The sequence below is a fragment of the Pristis pectinata genome, chromosome 15 (assembly GCF_009764475.1).
Source record: "Pristis pectinata isolate sPriPec2 chromosome 15, sPriPec2.1.pri, whole genome shotgun sequence".
Classification (NCBI taxonomy): domain Eukaryota; kingdom Metazoa; phylum Chordata; class Chondrichthyes; order Rhinopristiformes; family Pristidae; genus Pristis; species Pristis pectinata.
The window spans coordinates 34,545,412-34,565,729 of NC_067419.1; positions in this window are offsets into that span (position 1 = coordinate 34,545,412).

Consider the following 20,318-nt stretch of genomic DNA (forward strand, 5'->3'; position numbering starts at 1 on the left):
TTCTGGACTGAAATCAACTCTTAATCATCAGAAACTGGTACCCTTGTTTCTGAAACTTACAGTTTTGACGTCTGTCCAGATGCCATTGATATTGGCTCCAAAAGGAGAAACAGTGGGTGGAAGAGATTATGATGACAGCCACGGACATTTTAATGTCGAGCTATGAAATGCAAACAGGAAAGTCATTTTAGCAAAATGTTTTGAGCTGTGGATGAGTGCACAGTTTGTTGCTGCTTATTGGATCAGCCAGGTAGCACTGACCCTCAGCTGCAATGGCTGACAGATCTTCTTGCATCTTGTACTTACATTGGATGAATCCCGTGATGTTTGCAACACTGGCCTCTTAACATCTACCACTACCATTTGTTAAGCAAGACTGAAGTAAGAAAAGGAGTGAATTGAGAATTTTTTTTAAAGTTGGGAATTTATGTCACAACAAAAGGCCACTCAGCCCATTATGTTGGGTGAGAAAATGATTTAGATCCACTCTTTCAATCTGTGAGTTCTAGACTACAAGCACTAGTTGCATGAAAGAGTCACAGAGTAATACAACATGCAAACAGGCCCTTTTGCCCAACTCATCCATGCCAACCAAGGTGCCCATCTAAACTAGTCTCATTTGCCCACATTTGGTCCATATCCCTCTAAACCTTTCCTATCCATGTAACTGTCCAAATGTCTATTAAATGTTTTTATTGTACCTGCCTCAACCACTTTCTCTGGCAGCTTGTTCCATATATGCACCACCATCGGTGTGAAGTTGCCTCTCAGGTCCCTTTTAAATCATTCCCCTCTCACCTTAAACCTAAGCCCTCTAGTTTTTGATTTACTTTCTCTAGGAAAAAGGCTGTGTGCATTCACCCTTTCTATTCCCCCCATGATTTTATGTACCTCTATAAAGTCACCGATCAGTCATCTGCACTCCAAGGAATAAAGTCCTAGCCTGCTCAACTTGTCCTTATAACTCAGGTCCTGGAATCCTGGAAACATTCTCATAAATCTTCTTTGCACTCTTTCCAACTTAACGTTTTTCCTATAACAGGGTGACCAAAACTGAACACAATACTCCAGGTGTAGCCTCACCAGCACCTTGTACAACTGCAACATAACATCCCCTCTCTGATACTCAACATCCTGATTGATGAAGACCAACATGCCAAAAGCTTTCTTCACCATCCTATAGACCTGTGACACCACTTTCAGGGAAAAATTGTCAAACTTCCTTACACTAGACCCCTGTTTTATATTCTGATCCATAGTGATTGTTTCCAATACCATCAGCCCAACTCCAAGTTTGTTTAAGCTTGGGTCTGCATGATGTATTTGCCAAGGTTGTATATGTAACACTATGCGTAAGCTATAAAATGTAGATTTGGGAGTTGGTAAGGATGTATTTTTGATGACCCATTTGAATATTAGGTAGGAGTGCTGGTTCTTGTAGATTATGGTTCAGTAGGAGTTTGTTTTATTGCATGGAAGTAATGTGAGGGTGGAGTGGTATAGCTGACGGTAGAAGGAATTTATTAATGTGTTTATGAACTTGATTCACTGATACCAGGTCCTTGGATCATCACTTGTGACGTGAAACTTCCTGACAATGTGCTCAGATTATCACTTCACCTTTATCCTTTCTAGGCCCCTGATTATGCAGGTTCTCTCTCCTTGTGATGATCTCTTCTACAAGGATTTCCAGGGCAGTAGCTGGAAAGTTTCCTTCCTTAACTCATTTCAAATTCTCCTACCTTAAATCTATGCCAGTTACAGATCCCTCCACTGTTGGTGTGTGTGGGACTCAAGAATATATTGGGCAATGGTTTAGAACTTACCTCACAAACAGCAGTTGATGGAACTTTGATTGTCATTTTAGATCTGTTATTGATTGATAATTGTTAACCAAAAAGAGATGGGGCAATTGATTCATGGAACTGCTTCACAGATTTGCTATGATCTCACTGAATTGGGGGACAGCTTTGAAGGAATAAATGGCCAATTCGGTTTCCACATCCCTAATAATGTTGTATCTGCCATGTCTTTCTGGATTCTGTAAGTTGCTTACAAAATATCTGGGTATGATCAGAAGAACAGATTATTTAGGTTGATGAAGTAAAAGTATCACATAAAACTTTAACAAGGAATAATGCAAGATTGGTCTGAATGGGTAGTTGATGCTCAGAGTAGACTCAGTGGGCCAAAAGGCCTATTTCTATGCTCTGAGACTGTATGACTGTGGGTGACTTTCAATGTTTACCAAAGGAGAAAGACACAGAAATTAATTGGTTAGAATTATACTTCGCAGAAAGGAATGGTTGTGGTTGCTGGTGGTCAATTATCCTAGTCCCAGGATATCATTGCAGGAATTCCTCAGGGCAATGTCCTAGGCCCAACTATCTTCTGCTGCTTCATCACTGACTTTCCTTCTAACATTAGGTCAATATCTCCACTGATCCCTGAGAATCCTTCACTCAGTAACTCCCACATCAGGAAAAATGAAAATCAGCTGTGCACACGTTTTATACAAACTCCGTGGTTAAAGGGAACGACTAACTTAATTGTGAAATGCAAGTGGCACTTCCAACAGGCAAAATGTGCTGCAGGATGTTGGTGAGCTTGGCTCCATATACATGGGGCTTGACCTCAAGAGAAGACCTTAATGGGGCAGTCCTTGCCCAAACCACTACTAGGGAGTTGGCCATTGAAACTATCCATGGAGTTTCCTCCAATGGGACAGATAGCTCCACATTTTCCAAATAATACAACTTTCATTCTCTGGAGGGGTCCAGACAACTCTGGTATCTCCTTTATAAGTCCCCCTCAAATGACATAATGCCCGGGTGACCTTTGGGCACCCACTCCTGCTTCTGTCCTGCCACTCCTGGTTCAGCTGGCAAATTTAATAATTGAGAACTGCTTTAAAAGCTCCTGTCATAACATACAAAATGAACTGTACTGAGGTTCATTGGGACCTTGGTGTACAAGTCTAAGGATACCTAAGGTAGCAGTACAGGCAGAAAAGATGGTGAAGAAAGTTTATGGGATACCAGCCTTCATTAGAATGTAAGAGCAGGGAAGTTATGGTGCAGCTTTATAAAACATTTATTAGACCACAATTGGAGTACTAGCTGCAGTTCTGCTTGGAATCCCATAAGAAGGACTGGATTGCACTGGAGAGGGTGCAGAGGAGATTCACCAGAATGTTGTCTAGGCTGAAACATTTCAGTTATGAGGGGAGACTGGAGAAATTGGATTTGTTTTCCTTGGAGCAGAGTGGAAACCTATTGAAGGTATACAATAAAATGAGGGGCATGGACAAGCTAGATAGTAGAAAACTTTTCTCCATAGCAGAGGTGTCAAAAACTAGAGGGCATAAGTTTAGGGTAATGAGGAAGACATTTAAAGGAGATCTGTTCCTGGAATCTGGAACACACTTCCTGAGAAAGTAGTGGAAGTAGGAACTCTCACAACATTAAGAAGAACCTAAATGAGCACTCGAATTGCCGGGACACAGACAGCTGGTAAATGGAATTAATGTAAATGGATGAGAATCAGCAGGAATATGGTGGGCTGAAGGGTCTGCTTTGTGATACATGAGTCTATGACTCTAAGACATCATGCAGGTAAGTTTGGGCTTCTCATGACACTCCAGTATTACACTGAAGGCCAAGAATTCCTGTTACATATGTCCATGACTTCCTTCATATCTCTGCCCCACAACCCTGGAACAAACTGGGGAGATCCACCTCATAGTGCTATTTTAATCAACACCACAACTTTTAGCCTAAAGGCTGAAGAGTTTCACATAGGATAGCAGCATAGGTTTCTTCTGCAAGTCTGCACATGAGCTACGTTTTGTTGTGTTGAGAAAGCATCTGTGAGATGTGTACATGGCTACATCAGTGTTGCTGTAATCACACCTGTAATTAGCCAGAAATATCTATCTGACAACACGAATTAGCAAAGTAATAGCAAATGTTACTGCCAATATTGAAACTACATTTAGAGAGAATTTGAGATGATAGTTACACAATGAAATGATTGACTGTTTCTTGATCTTTTTTATTTACATCTGAGTCTTTCACTTTGGCCTTTTGGGAAACAATCTCCAAGGCTATAATTTTGGTGTCAGAAGTGAACATTTCCATTAAGGTTTAATGAATCACTTAGTAAAGTTATCCTGTGCTTATTGCTGAATGCAACAATCCAGTCTTAGGTCCATGTGTGGCATGATGAAGCAGCAGGTGGTGCTGCTACCTCAGAGCTCCGGGGATCAGGGTCTGATCCTGGCCTTGAATGCCATCTGTTTGGAAACTTTGCATAGTCTCCCTGGGACTGCCTGAGTTTCTCTCAACTTCTCTGGTTTCCTCCCACATCCCAAATGTGCTGGTCAGTAGGTTAATTGGCCGCTGGAAATAACCCCTTAGTGCATAGTTTACAGGAATATAAGTGGGGAAATGGGCCTGATGGGAATGCTTTGAGAGCTGGGATAGACTTGATAATCCAAGTGTGACCTCCTTCTCACATAAGTAAATATGAAAGAGGTGAGAATCTTGCTAAAATTATAAGGGAAGAATAGCAAACCTTATTTGGGAGTCAAGGTAACAATTGACAACTCTTCAGGTAAGCTCAAGTTGAGAACTAAAAGTGAATGCAAGAAGTCTAAGTCAGGCTTAGCCTCAAATTGAACAGATGTACAAATATAGTAAGCCTTAACCAAGGTTAAACAACAGATGTGAATTAAAATTGGAAAGATTAAATGGCGTTAAGCTGGAACAACATCACAGATACATTAAATATGTCTCAATGATCTCTTAACAACAAACTGATAATCTGCAGAAGCAAAATTTAAGAAGAGAATAACTGAGCAAAAAACAAAATAAATGCTTAAGTATTGAAGTATGAAATAAGAGTGAACTTTAAACATTTCATAAATAAATGATGTTGTAGCGACTCACCACACCGGCATCGAACTGGCTCCCAACATCACGACGTCGTTGGAGGCCCCGATCCAAGATGGCGCGGGGCCCTCCTTCTTCCCCAGCATTGGGCTGGGGAAGGCCGCGCACGGGAAGGTCAGATGACTCGCGCGTGACATCAGTGCGGGAACTGTAGCGCGGGAAGTTTTCGGCTATTAAAGGCGCACTGCGCCCCGGTCGGCATTCAACCTTCGATTTCAAAACCAGCGACTCTGTGTCTTAATTTCGTAGTGTGTAGCTAGCCACTACAGTGTAAGATATTTCTTGGCAAAAGCCAAGTTTGCATTATTTAACAGACCAAAGACAATGTTATCAGTATGAAGAATGAATTAAGTTCTGGATTGGCATAAAAAGATCGGGAACCTAAATGCCAACAAGATATCCAGCCTCTAGCTTGCTCTTATAGCCACAGTATTAATGTAGCAGATTCATTTAAGCTTCTGTTCTGTTCATTGGTGACCTCCAGGATATTGACGGTGGAAACATAAAAATGGTAATAATATTGAATGTCAAAGTAGGTGGTTAGATCCTTGTTGAAGTTGATCATTGCCTGACATTTTGGCAGGACAAATACATATCAGCCCATGCTGAATGTTGTCTGGAGTTGTGAATGAAATTAAACATTGTGCAATCATCAACAAATATCCCCACTTATGATGGAAGAAGGGTCATCAATGAAGCAGTTGAAGATGTTTGGGCCTAGGACACTGTTCTGGAGAATTACCATAATGACGTTCTTGGGCAGGAGTGATTGACTTCCAACAACCTCAACCATCTTCCTTTGTGATTCAGTGTGTCACCAAGGAGCCCTTGTAAAACTAGGCATTGATTAGAAGATTATTGGTGAAAAAGTGCTGCTTGATAACATGACACTTTCAACCACTTTGCTGATGATTGAGAGTAGACTGATTGGGGATGAATTAATCACATTAGACCTGATTTTTATGAATAGGACACACCTGGGCAATCTTCTGTATTGTTGGGTAGATGCTACTTTTATAACTGTGCTGGAAAAGCTTGGTTGGAGGGGCAGTTAATTCTGAAGCATAGGTCTTCACTACTACATCTGGGATGTTAGCTGGTCCAATAGCCTTTGCTGTATTCAGTGGTCTCAGCCACTTCTTGATATCACGTGGAGTTAATCGAATTGGCTGAAAGCTGGCTTTTATAATGGTGGTGATCTGAGGAGAAGGCCAAGGTAGATCATCTGTAGTGGTGGTAATGACTTGTGTGTGGACATAGTCACCTCGTTTGCATATTGACTCTTATCATGCAGGCTGTTTTGAAGAAGCATCTGTCTATCACCGAATCCTTTTCTGCTCGTCCAGATTATGTCTCCTTCAACGGGAAGATGAAAATTTTGCTGTCACGGGAGCCTTCAACATCTTCCTGGGCCTCTTTTTCCAGCTGCTGTTTTGCTCCTGTCTCCAGACCCTCTTGCTCTGGGATTCCTGCCTGCTGTTCCTCAGGGACAAGATCCCACATTGAACGTGTTGGTTTATGCAGCGTGACACACACTACAGTGAGTTTTCAGTACCCATTGGGTATACACCAGAAAGCACTCCTGGGCTGATAAAGGCAGCAGATAGATATGAGAATATAGCCTAAGGTTGTCCTGCAGAATGTCACGTCTCTGTTATCTTCTGCAGACCAGTGTCTTTTCTCATCATCAATCTCATTATATGCCTATCATTGCATCTCCTCCTAGATGGTTCCACAGAAGTTGAAGGTAACTGTTTTTCCACAGGATTTATCCCCTGGGGCAGTGCCGACTGCTGAACATGTCATGAAGTGTCAACTCCTCAAGGATAAAGGAGTTGTGGAAGCTGCCAGGATATGTGGCATTCACCATTGTGACATTCTTCTCATGATCTGTGATAATCTGGACATGCGAGGAGTGGAAATTTTTGTTCAGTGATGAAGGGATACATGTTACTGAGGAAGTCCTTATAGAAACATAAGTACAGTCAACTGTACTCTTGGGAAGACAGCAATTCTGGCAGAGTCCAGTAAGTGGGGTAGTGTAGCGGTTAGCGTAAAACTACTACAGTGCCAGCAACCCGGGTTCAATTCCTGCCACTGTCTGTAAGGAGTTTGTACGCTCTCCCCATGTGTCTGCATGGGTTTCCTCCGGGTGTTCCGGTTTCCTCCCACATTCTAAAGATATACAGGTTAGGACCTGTGGGCATGCTATGTTGGCACTGGAAGCGTGGCGACGCTCACGGGCTGCCCCCAGCACATTCTCAGTAAAGCAAAAAGATGCATTTCACTGTGTGTTTCAATGTACATGTGACTAATAAATAAATATCTTATCTTGTATCTTATCCTAACTGAAATCACAAAATATACATGTTCTTCTGTGAGTATAGAGCCTTTCTATCGCTGCACTTCACAGCCTGCTGAGAAAATTCAGATATCAGCAGCAGCTGCCAGGGATGATCTGTTTGCCAGAAATTTGACAGATACTTTGGTTTTCACCTTCACAGATAGAGCAATCAGGCACAAGAATGTCCCTAAAGGTTGTTCCACAGAACATCACATCTCTTTTTTTTAATCACAACTTTAGAAAATTTGATCCTGAAACAACATTGCTCACTATAGACGTTCAGATACAAAGTGGTGTCTGAGAAGATTCCTTATGCCAAGGGTCTTTGCTGATGGGCATTCCTGTACCTCTGGTGCTGTGGTCCTCAAACCTCCCTGAGTTCCCTCCAATGCCTATCCCCAAGCCTCCAGTAATAAAGTCCTGTTAGTGGCATTCCCACTGCAGTAAGCTTTCAGTAACAGATTCAAAGCATGTTCTCAATGTTGGGAAATGTTTTGATCAATTTGTAGCCAGTTCTAAAGCTACCTTCAGAGATCTCCCAACACCAGAAGTATGCCTGAAAAGCAAAAAAAGAACGGCAGATTCTGGAAATCTAAACTAAAAAAAGAGGAAATGCAGGAGGTTCTCAACAGTTCAGGCAGCATCAGATATAAATTTAAGAATCTGAAATGTTAACTGTTTCTCTCTCCACAGATACTGTTGACTATTCCAAGCATTTCCTATCAGCAGAGTCCCCCTTTAAGTCATGAGCAGAAACACAAGGCATTGCTCGATTTTCTGATTATCATTGTCTTGAACTTTGAGCTCCAATCTATGTAGATAGCAGCAGAAGTGTACATTGCAGGATGATTGATGTTATTTAGCACAGATCTGACTGGGAACATACCAGATACACTAATAATGGTCAGAACCAAAGCTCTTTGGTCCAATTTTGGATAAGACTGATCTTGGATTGCACATCAGTGGGAGAAAAAGCACCACACAATCAAACTTCTGGACACAGGTGGAATGCTTTTGTGTTTTTAATTTATTTAAAATGTTTTAATCTAAGATAGATTTCTTTATTAGTCACATGTACATAGAAACACACAGTGAAATGCATCTTTGCGTAGATTGTTCTGGGGGCAGCCCTCAAGTGTCGCCAACATAGCATGCCCAAACCTTCCTAACCCGTACATCTTTGGAAACTGGAGCACCCGGAGGAAACCCATGCAGACAAGAGGAGAACGTATAAGCTCCTTACAGACAGCGGTCAGAATTGAACCCGGGTCGCTGGCGCTGTAATAATGTACAAGTGATTCAGTAATTTTATACTTCTAACAATTTGTTTAAAAGTATTGGTTGATTATTTGATGTTTTGTAGTGTTGGTTGCATCAGAATGCCAGAGATGTTAAAAAAATATTGACAGCTTTGTTAGACAAACAGGAGGCAGTACACTGCAGAAATTAATGAAGCTGCTGCCTCATATCTCCACAGAGCTGGGTTCATTCCCGAACTCCAGTGCTGTCAGTGTGGTGTTTGCATGTTCTCCCTGTGGCCATGAGATTTGCCCCTGGGTGCTTCAGTTTCTACCACATCCCAAAGACGTGGTAGATAAGGTTGGTAAGTTAATTGGCTATTGTTAATTATCCCTAGCGTGTAGGTGAGTGGTAGAATCAGAAGGAAATTGAGGGGAAGATAGGGAGAATGATAAAATTGGATTAGCGTAAATGGGTGTCTGATGTTTGGCGCAGGCTCAGTAGGCCAAATGTTCTTTGGCCATTTTGCGGGTGGGGTTTGTTCCAGCCCACCTACATGACAGAATTGGGTTGTGTGAGGCTATGATGCTACACTGAGACTCAACAAACAAGTTGTGTGTGTTTTCTTCCATCAAGTTCAGCCTTCTGGATAGAAATCAATGAAAAACCTCAGAGTGTGAGTGGTAAGACATTTTCAGTAAGTTTTGGACCATGATGCCGACATCTTGCACTGCAGCTAAAATTCTAATATTGCTTGTCATAAGGGCATATGTGAGCTGTAATCCTTACTAAATAGCTGAACAAATGGTACAAGAACATGATGAAAAGGATAACCTTTCCAAAGCTAATAAAAATTGTCATTAGTTGGTTGATTCATGAAGTAGAAATGCAAAGGTCACGATGTACTCCTCATTAAACAGATGCAGTGGCAGAAAATTAACAAATCTTAAAGTAGAAAAATCACTTGGCCAAAGGCAAAATCCTCATGATCTATAAGTAGAAAGGAACTGAAGGTGGATATCAATTTTGTATTCAGTCTTACATAAAAATCATTCTGTGAACAATGCATTATATTTCCAATCAAAAATCAATGTCCTTAATGGTAATTTGCCACAGGAAATGAGGAAATCTAGTACTGAAAGATCTGTGATGCGTAACATGAAGTACAAGAGCTATGGCCATTATGTATTGATAACTGAACATGTTGTCCATGTCAAAATCTTGTCAAACATTCAACAGTCCCAATACTATATTGCGTACAGTACAATAATATGGTTTAAGGCTTATCAAAATTTGCAGCTGCACCTCAACAAGGACAACATATTCTTCCTGAGATACAGTGCCCAAAACCAAATGCTACACTCAAGTTGAGGTCTAACTAGAGATTTGTACACCGAAGCACAACTTCCATATTCTGCTTTCTTGAGATGTAAGCTAACATTTCAGAAGCCTTTTAATTAATCTCTGTGACTGTGTCTACTGGATCTTAATAATCTGTTACTCCACAGTTCATGGCTTCCCATCTTTGCAAAATGTTATGGCATGAATTTCAACCTTTGCATAAAACCCCTCTTTGCACTAATATAACCACGAGGTTAACCTGTTAAAGTTTTAATGTAATCAATGTCTTTAGTAAAACAGCAGAGAAAGGAACTTGATACAAATGCATATGAGAGCATTTCAGGATTATATGGCTGACTTCTAATAGTTAATATAAAAAACTAATGGTTCCTCTGAGACCTTCTTGATAATTGTTTGCAGTAGTGCCAGAGCACATGAGTTTACTAGGAACAACTGGCAAAATTGTAGGAGTATAAGACCAATGCCATTTGGACAAGAGAACCTGTGAAAGATTTCTAAAAAGGCCAATCACCTAGTCTTATTCCAATTTCTTTTTCTACAACCTTTCATATTCATTTGAAATATATAGATGCTTCCTTTAAATAGCTTAGGAATTGGATCTATTTAATCATTTTTTTAAATGTGCAAATCACACATAAGTACAGATTTACCTGGAGTAGATTGCACCAGTGATAACTCCCAGGTGTAATCATGCCCAGTGAGAAGGTGACCAAGGTGATTCCGTGCACAATTCACCTGAGCAGCATTGATTGCACACCTGATGATGTCATAGGTCTTGCAGTGCAGATTTCCTCCAGTGCTGGTAGAAGTGGAGCTGTTGGGGGTGAGGGGTGAGGGGTGAGGGGTGGGGGGGGTAGCCTACAACCTTACCTGTGTCAGTCATAGAAAAGTTAGGCGCACATTATACAAGGGACATTGATGGGTTGGAGATTAAAGTGCCTGCACTATCACATCAATGTCTCAGACGCAGCATCTGCTAGCCTTAGTAAACAGTCAGCATCATGGAAAATGGATCATTGGTTCTTTTTTACCGATCACACTCTTTGTGCAAATCATGTTAGAACTCCATACAGTGACCACTAGCCACTTGATCAGCCCGCACCTTGCACTGTCATGGGCCCAGTTGCATGAAAAGACCAGACTGGGGCACTGCAGGTACTTGGGGTTCCCAGACATACTGGAGATTGCCATCCTCCCAACCTCCCCTGCATTTTCCCTCACCTTTAGGACAGCCTCTTCAGCAACTGTTCTGTGGCTGCCTTATGGTGAGAATACAGAGAACTAAAGTGGGAGGTGACATGAACTCAGGTCACCCTTGAGCACTGAACAGAAGTCTCCTGCAAAGCAGTTGCCTGATCTGTATTTGAATTCTCCAGAGTAGAAGAGACCACAACACGACCACTGAATGCAGTGCACAAAATCAAAGGCTGGTATGTTAAAAATCAGCACCACTTAAAGTACTATGCAAAATGTGGAATAGCTCATACAGAATCAGATCTCTCAGCTTGCCTTGCCCAATACTTGAGTACTGTGCCTGCGCTTTTCTGCAAGGCCACAGCTCCTATTGACCTCAAAGCCTGACTGTCATGTAAATATGATGTAAATTAATTAAAACATTAATTAAAATAAAGACAACAAACTACTTACTTTCACTTACCATTTCCATGGAGGTTGGTAATTCCATTCAAATGAATGAGTCCGCACAGGATATGTTTGCTGAGGGTGTAAAACTGAGGGGTCATATATCAAGTATCTGGACACTCAGCTCAAGGCAACCTAGAACTGTCCTCAGGACTGAACATTGATTTCAACTCTTTCAAATAAGCAGCCTTCCAAGTTTCTGACAGACCTATCATCATCTCTGGATTGAAAAGCTGAATTGATGTTTCAAGTTGATGACCTCAAATAAAAATACAGAATGCTGAAGGAACTCAGTGGGTCAAGCAGCATCTATAGAGGCAAAAGGTCTTAACCTGACATCTCAGGTTGAGACCTTTTGTCAGGACTAATGCAGAATCCCGATCCAAAACTGAGTTCTTCCAGTGTTCTGTGTTTTTGTTCCAGATCACATTATCTGCAGTCTCTTTTGTCTTGTCTGGAAATGTTAGCTCTGGCTCTCACTCCACAGATACTATGTACTTCCAGCATTTTTGAGTTTTTATATTAAACTTCATTTGAACATCAATTAAGTTGAGCCTTAGTTCAAGTGAAAATTGGACTTTGTGGCCTTTAAACGTATCTAATTCTGCAGATTATTACCTCGATCATTACATTCTTTATCTGTAGTTAACAGCAATGGTGTTGTGGCCATGCAGAGGAGCAAATCAAACTGGAACTAGATTACATTGAGTCTGCCTCTTTTACCATTCTTCCTTATTTAACCAGGTATAATATAACAAAACACGATTAGGTCAATTGTTTTCAATGAGAAATTTCCTAAATCAATGTGTTTTAAGTGTTTTGCTAGTCTACTAAACCAGCAACACCAAAAATTGTTAACATCCCACCCTCAATACCTCTCACTCCTTAATTCCATCAAGGGAGTGAAATAGTGCAGGTACTCACCTGATGTATGTAAAGAGCTCCGGCATGGGACAGAGTTGAGACATAACCACCCACTCAACTCCAACTCCCCCCCCCCCCCACCCAGAGAGATATGTGAAAAACGCAGCTACTCAGCGGGAATTTCTGGACTATAACTACACCAGCTGTGCATCTTCCTCCCATTGCACCTCTTGTTTCACATCCATGTTCTTGTGCCGTTTTTTTTAACAAAGAAACAAAGTCACTTTCCAGGACTGTAAAATACTGGAAACAGGATTTCCTTCACATCTGAAAATTGGAAAAAAAAACTACTGACGCTGGAAGTCTGAAACAAAACCAGAAAATTTCCAGAGGATATGCTTTTAAGGTTAGAGGGGGGAGGTTTGAAAGCGATGTGAGGGGCAAGTTTTTTTTTACAGAGGGAGTGGTAGGTGCCTGAAGTGGGTTACCAGGGGTAGTAGTGGAATCGGGCAGTTTGGTGGAGTTTAAGAGGCTTTTAGATAGTCTCATGAATATGAAAGGAATGGAGGGATATGGATGATAAACAGGAGGAGGACATTTAATATAAATTGGCATCAAGATCGGCACAACACCATGGACCGAGTGGCCTGTCCAGTGCTGTTCTGTTCAATGTTCTATATTCTGAATTGCTGGAAAAACTCAGTAGATCAGGCAAAGCAGGTCAAAGAGAAGTGGTCAATACTTTGGGAAAGTTCTGATGAAAGTTCGCAAGAACCTATCTGAAGAACAAATGGATTTTATAAATGTATTTATACTCAAGATGGACATTGCTGGCAAGCCTGCCACATATCATCCCCTCCAAATTGCTGTTGAACTGAGGCGGCAGGTTGATAGGGCAGGAGTTACATATGGGACACACCAGGTGAGGATACCAGGTTTCCTTCCCTGAACATCAACTGGGTTTCAAGAACAAAAATAGAAAATGGTGGAAACACACAGCAGGTCAGGAAGCAATAACCTTTTGCTTTGATTACTATTTAATTCACTGCCAGTTCTCTTCTAGTGCCACCTGCTCTACTGAATGTTTTGGCATTTCCTGTATTTGTTTCAGATTTCCAGCTTCTGCAGTCTTTTGCTTCAATTCGATTGTGTATCCATAATAAGACAGATTTCTATACTTATGCAAAAGCATCATATATATTTGCTTGGGAACTTAAAAGATCTTCTCTAGGAGGAGACTGGCAGAATCCAGTAAACAGACTGCAGACATACTGTCATGACAGCAGAGGGTAAAACAACAAGGCACGCGGCAAGGGGAACTGCTGGTGGCACAAAGAGTAGAACATCGGTAGCCTGAAAAGTAAACAGCACAGCCTGGTCGATCAGTTTAGCTCTGATCAATCCAAATTTGTGTTGACTACATGAGAAGTAGACTATTGAAGCGACAATTACGCTTCAGCAGAATTATAAACCCTAATTGGTATAAATCTCCCGCACTTGGAAAATAGGATACTTCTGTGAGCAATGTCAGTATATCTGTACATAGCAAACATCAAACATCTTCAGGAACTCATTTAAAATTCTGATTATGCTTAATCCTAAAACACATTCTGATACAGATATTATTTTATGTGATTTATGGGTTTTGAGTGATTTTAGCAGTCATAAGTGAATACAGCGTGGCAAGTTCCACTCCCACTGTGGAATTAACAAGTAGCTACAATCATCCCTTGTTGCATTCTGCTGGAGATGCTAGAGATTGATGTTATCTGACAGGAGAGGGGAATATAGGCAGTGACAAGAATGCACAATAAACACGGAACAATTTTTCAATAAGAAAACCCATGAATTCACAAACCTGCCAGAAAGAGTCATTGACTAAGACAACAGAGAAGGGGCAAATAATTGGAGCAAAAAAACTGCAGATGCTGCAACGCTGAAAGAAAAGCAGAAATTGCTAGAAGCACTCGGCAGCCCAAGGCAGTATCAGTGGGGAGAGAAACAGAGTAAATGTTTCTGGTCATCAGACTGGAAAAGAGAGAAAGTAAGCAGTGAGAGGAAAAAGTGGAGAGAACAGGGGGACTGTCTGTGATAGGGACTGTCCAATTGTATAGACACTCCCTCTCTTGATTTTTCTTCTCATTTTTCTGGATCTGTTGAACGGTGCTTGACCCGAAACACAGACTCTGTATTTGTCCCCACTGACATAGCCTGACATGATGAGTGCTTCCAGCATTTTCTGCTTTTGTTTTGGAATTAGGACGTTCTGTCCATCTTGGCTCGTAGATACCATCCAGTCGTTCCCTCTTTGTCACCTTTAAGCTATCTCCCAGTGCAGTTATGGACAGGAGCTCCCGTTGCAGTTATGGATGGGAGCTCCTGTTGCAGTTATGGACAGGGGCTCCCGTTGCAGTTATTCGCAAGGGTTCCCAGTGCAGTAATGGACAGGGGGTCCTGGTGCAGTTATGGACAGGGGCTCCCAAAGAAGTGCAAGAGGAATTTTTTGACAAAACATATATATCTATTGTAGGAAAAAACACAATAATTAAAGGCTGAGGTAAACAATTTGATTTCTAAGCTTCCTAATCCCACCATATGATCTGATCCAACACACACAAAATGCTGGAGGAACGCAGCAGGTCAGGCAGCATCTATGGAGAGAAATAAACAGTTGACATTTCAGGTTGAGACCCTTCATCAGGACTGGAAGAAGAGGGCAGAAGCTGGAATAAGAAGGTCGGGGAGGGGGAGGAGTAGATGCAGGCAGGTGATAAGTGAGTTCAGGTGAGAAGGGGAAGGTAGGAGGGCGGGGGTGGGGGAGAGGGAGATGCAAGAAGCTGAGAGGTGATGGGTAGAAGAGGCAAAGGGCTGAAGAAGGAGGAAATCGGTAAGAGAGGGCCGTGGTCCGTGGAATAAAGGGAAGGAGGTGGGAAATAGATGGGCAGGTCATGAGGGCGAGGGAAGAGGAAAGAAAAGGGGGGAGGGGCCACAGGACTGAGGGAAGACAAAGGAGAAAAAAAGGGGAGGCAGAAGAGGGGAGGGGTTACTGGAAGTTAGAGAAATTGATGTCGAGGCCATCAGGTTGGAGACTCCCAAGGTGAAATATGAGGTGTTGTTCCTCTAACCTACATCTGGCCTCAATGCGGCAGAAGAGAAGGCCATGGATAGACATGTCAGTACGGGAGTGAGATGTGGAATTGAAGTGGCTGGCCACCGGGAGATCCTTGTTTTTGCGGCGGATGGAGCGAAGGTGCTCGACGAAGTGGTCACCCAATCTGCATCAGATAGAGGAGGCTACACTAGGAGCACCAAATACAATAAATGACACCCTCGGATTCACAGGTGAAGCACTGCCTCACCTAGGAGGACTGTCTAGGGCCCTGAATGGTGGCGAGGAAGGTGGTGTAGGGGCAGTGGAGCACTTAGTGCTGTTGCAGGGATAAGTAGCGGGATAGGCAGCACTTCACCTGTGAATTTGAGGGTGTCATTTATTGCATCCAGTGCTCCCGGTGCAGCCTCCTCAGCATCGGTGAGAGCCGATGCAGACTGGATGACCGCTTCGTCGAGCACCTTCGCTCCATCCGTCACAAAAGCCAGGATTTCCTGGTGGCCAGCCACTTCAATTCCACATCCCACTCCCATACCGACATGTCTATCCATGGCCTCCTCTACTGCCACGTTGAGGCCAGACATAGGTTGGAGGAAAAACACCTCATATTTCGCCTTGGGAGTCTCCAACTTGATGGCCTCAACATCAATTTCTCTAACTTCCAGTAACCCCTCCCCTTTTCTCCTTCGCCCTCTTTTCTTTTCTCCTTTGTCTCCCTTCATTCCTGTGGTCCCCTACCCCCTTTTCTTTCCCCTTCCCCCATCCTCATGACCTGCCCATCTATCCCCCACCTCCTTCCCTTTACTCCATGGTCCACTGCCCTGTCCTACCGATTTCTTTCTTCTTCAGCCCTTTGCCTCTTCTACCCATCAGCTCTCAGCTTCTTACATCTCTCCCCTCCCCCACCCCCACCATTTTGCCTTCCCCCTCTCACCTGGGCTCGCCTATCACCTGAACTCACCTATCACCTGCCTGCATGTGCTCTACCCCCGACCTTCTTATTCTGGCTTCTGCCCTCTTCCTTTCCAGCCCTGATGAAGGGTTTCGACCTGAAATGTCGACTGTTTATTTCTCTCCATAGGCGCTGCCTGACCTGCTAAGTTCCTCCAGCATTTTGTGGTTGTTGCTTCAGATTCCAGCATCTGCAGAATCTCTTGTGTCTGTGATCTGATTCAAACAGTTGGCACACTGGTGCTAGTCTCTATTTTTCTGTGATCTGACAACCTAGAAAAACACTCTCCTATCAATGTAGTGGAGGAAAAGGAGAAAGTATATCCTTCAATGAATGACAGTGGTAGCAAATGGGAAGCCAATGTACTGCTGTTTACACCAGAGTCAGTTTTCTTGGGGATAAATGAAGTTGTAATAAAAATGATATACTGCTCATAAAATATTGCTTCTGTCTGCTGGGTCTCGTAGTTTTTTTCTACGTATTTATTCTTCTAATGCAAGAGTCAGGATGTTTGAGTACAGGAGTTGGGACATCATTTTACAACTGTATAGGGTGATTGTGAGACCACATTTAGAGTACGGTGTGCAGTTCTGGTTGCCAAGTTAAAGGAAGGAAGTCATTAAGTTGAAAAGTGTGCAGAAAAGACTTACAAGGATATTAACAGAACTGGAGAGCTTCAGTTATAATGAGAGACTGGATAGGCTGAGGTTTTATTCCCTGGAGAGCGGGAAGCTGAGGGGTGACCTTATAAAAGTATATAAAGTCATGAGGGGAATAGAAAGGTTCAGTCTTTTTCCTAGGGTAGGGGAATCTATAACTAGAAGTCATAGACTTAAGGTAAGCAGGCAAAAAAATTAAAGGGGACATGAGCGGCAACTATTCTCTACCCAGGAAGGCTATAATGGCTCCATCACTAAGCATATGAGATTGATAGGTTCTTTGATATTAAGTGAATCAAAGGATAGGGGGGTTAGTGCAGGAGCGTGGCACTACAGTATAACAATCAGCTTCTACGTTATTGCTGGTGAACTGGCATCAGGTACAGAATAGTCTGCTCCTGATTCCATTTCTTACAGTTCTTTTCTTTTTCCTTCTTGTGCAGTCCCTTAGGATTGAGGATGAACTGTTTCCATTCCAGTTCTGTAGGTTCTGATGAGGTCAGTGTGGACCTCAGTATCTACAGGCGATGGGATGGGAAGTGTTTGACGGCATAAGCAGGTGAGTAGTTTGTGAAGGGGGGCACTCCTTCCACCACTAATGTTAAGGCTCTTATGATCCTGATGCATTGATCTGAGTTTTTCTGCACCATTCCAAATATTCCTTCTCCAATTTGAGCAGTAATGGGCCAATGACTCCCCAGAGTCAGTGGATATGTTTGATTTTTTTAAACAAAGAATGTTGTGAGGACATTCTTGAATCTTTTCCTCTGCCAACCAGGTAATCTCTATCCTTGACAGAGTTCAGAACAGACCATTTTGAGAGTCTGGTGTCAGGCATGCAAATGATGCAGTCTGCGTCACAGAGCTGAGTCACTGTATTTGCACTTCAGCGCTGGGGATGTTAAGGAGACCACACGGATGTTGGTTTGTTTCTCCTATTGGTGAATTTGGAGTATTTTGTGGAAATGCTGTTGGTGTTATCACTCCACTGACTTGAGGTATTTGCTGTTGGTAGTCCATATCAGAAGCATACAGAAAGAAACTGCTTCCTGGTAAACTATGAGTTTCTCTTCCATTGTCACTGCTGTGTCTCCATGCTAGTTTACTTTCTACTCAAAATAATGAAATGTTTTGACAATAGATTCTTTATATCCTTCAGCCAATCTAAAACTTAAGTCATTCTTCAACTTGATGACACAGTCTTTGGCCTGTAAGCTTGGCTTTTGTCAATATTTATCTTATACTGTATATTTAAGCGTCACCAATATTTCATCGTAAATGAAAATCAAGGACATCTTCAAGAGGCGGTGCCTCAAGAAGGCAGCATCCATCATTAAGGGCCCTCACCATCCGGGACATGCCCTCTTCATGTTATTACCATCGGGGAGGAGGTGGTATATCCTATACAGTTGTAAAATGATGTCCCAACTCCTGTACTCAAACATCCTGACTCTTGCATTAGAAGAATAAATACGTAGAAAAAAAACATGAGACCCTGCAGACAGAAGCAATGTTTTATGAGCCTGAAGACCCACACTCAATGTTTTAGGAACAGCTTCTTCCCCTCTGCTATCAGATTTCTGAACAGTCCATGAACCCATGAACACTGACTTGTTATTCCTCTTTTGCACTATTTATTTATTTTGTAACATAGTAACTTGCACTGTACTGCTGCTGCAAAACAACAAATTTCACGACATATGTCAGTGACGATAAACCTGATTCTGATTCTGAAAATCAATAAACTGCAGATGCTGAAAATCTGAAATAAAAACAGAAAATGCTAGGAACAATCAGCAGGTCAGGCAGCATCTGTGGAAAGCGAAACAGAGATAATACTTCAGGTTAAAGACCCATTGTCAGACAAAGGGGCTAAGCCAGACTTGGACTTCATGCATTCACTTTTAGTTCTCAACCTGAGCTTACTTGAAGAGTTGTTGAGTATTATCTTAAGATTCTTGACTCTCAACTTAGGCTTGATGCATTGATGACCTTGAGCACACTTTTGATCCCTTTGTTTAAGGAAGCATACACTGACATTGGAGGCAGTCCAAAAGAGATTGACAATGTTAATTCATGGGTGAGGGTGCTGTCCTATCAAGAACAACTAAATAAATTAGATCTATATTCTTTGGAGTTTAAAAAAAGTGAGGGGGTGATCTTATCAAACATGTAAGATCCTGAGGGGACATGACACAGTGGATGTCAATATGTTTCTGATAGTGAGAAAATACTGAGGGGACATAGTGAAAAAATTAGGAGTCAGTCATTTAAAACTGAGTGCATTGGAACTTTTTCCTCACAAAGAGGAGATGCATGTGTGGAGTTCTCTACTCCGAGGGTTGTGGAGGCTCGGTCACTGAGTTTTCTCCAGTGCTCCAGTTTCCTCCCACATCCTATAGATGTGCTGGTTAATTGGGTGCTGTGAATTACCCTGGTGTATGTGGTAGGTGACAATGAGGGTGCAATTGGAGTCTTAGGGTGTGTGATGGAGAATGGGTTGCAAGGAAAATCGTTGCATACCAGAAAAAGGCAGATTAAATTGACAACGCACCTGGAACTTATTATGTTTTGTGCATGGGATCTCCCTCTATGTTTTTGTGCAACAGTATAAGATTTTCATTCATAAGCTTTACACCCATTGCAGTGAATGGGAGGATGTGAGGTTAGTAACTTAAAGCCTTTGGCTGACTGGGGAAAAGGGTGTTTGAAGAGCAAGACCTCAGACCTGGCACAAAAGTCATGGTTGACTGGGCAGCAGTTCTTATTAATTGAGTAGAGTTCTCTCTCACTGCTGCATTTTTTTCCCACTAAGCTTCCCTAAGTCAATGATTGCTTTTTCAGTATGTTACATATTCAATCAACTTTGCTTTAATGGAATCTGTTAAGAATCATTCACTACAGCAGCTTGTGGGGCAGATATACTGACATGGTGACAAACAGCAGACCCCCTGCAACATTTCCCATCCAGAGAATGGGCCATCACTGTAAATTTACAATTTGGTTTTACTGTTGTACAATAGTTGAGGAGCATTGTTTGCTTTAAATATAATTTCTACAAGCCAAAGATTTGAAAGCTCAACAACAAATGTATGAGTTTGTAGGTTTGACAATGACAGAACATGACAGTGAGGTTTTTGTACCCAGTTTTAATGCTGAAACCCTCTGCTATTGGAGGTAGATATTTGGCTCACTG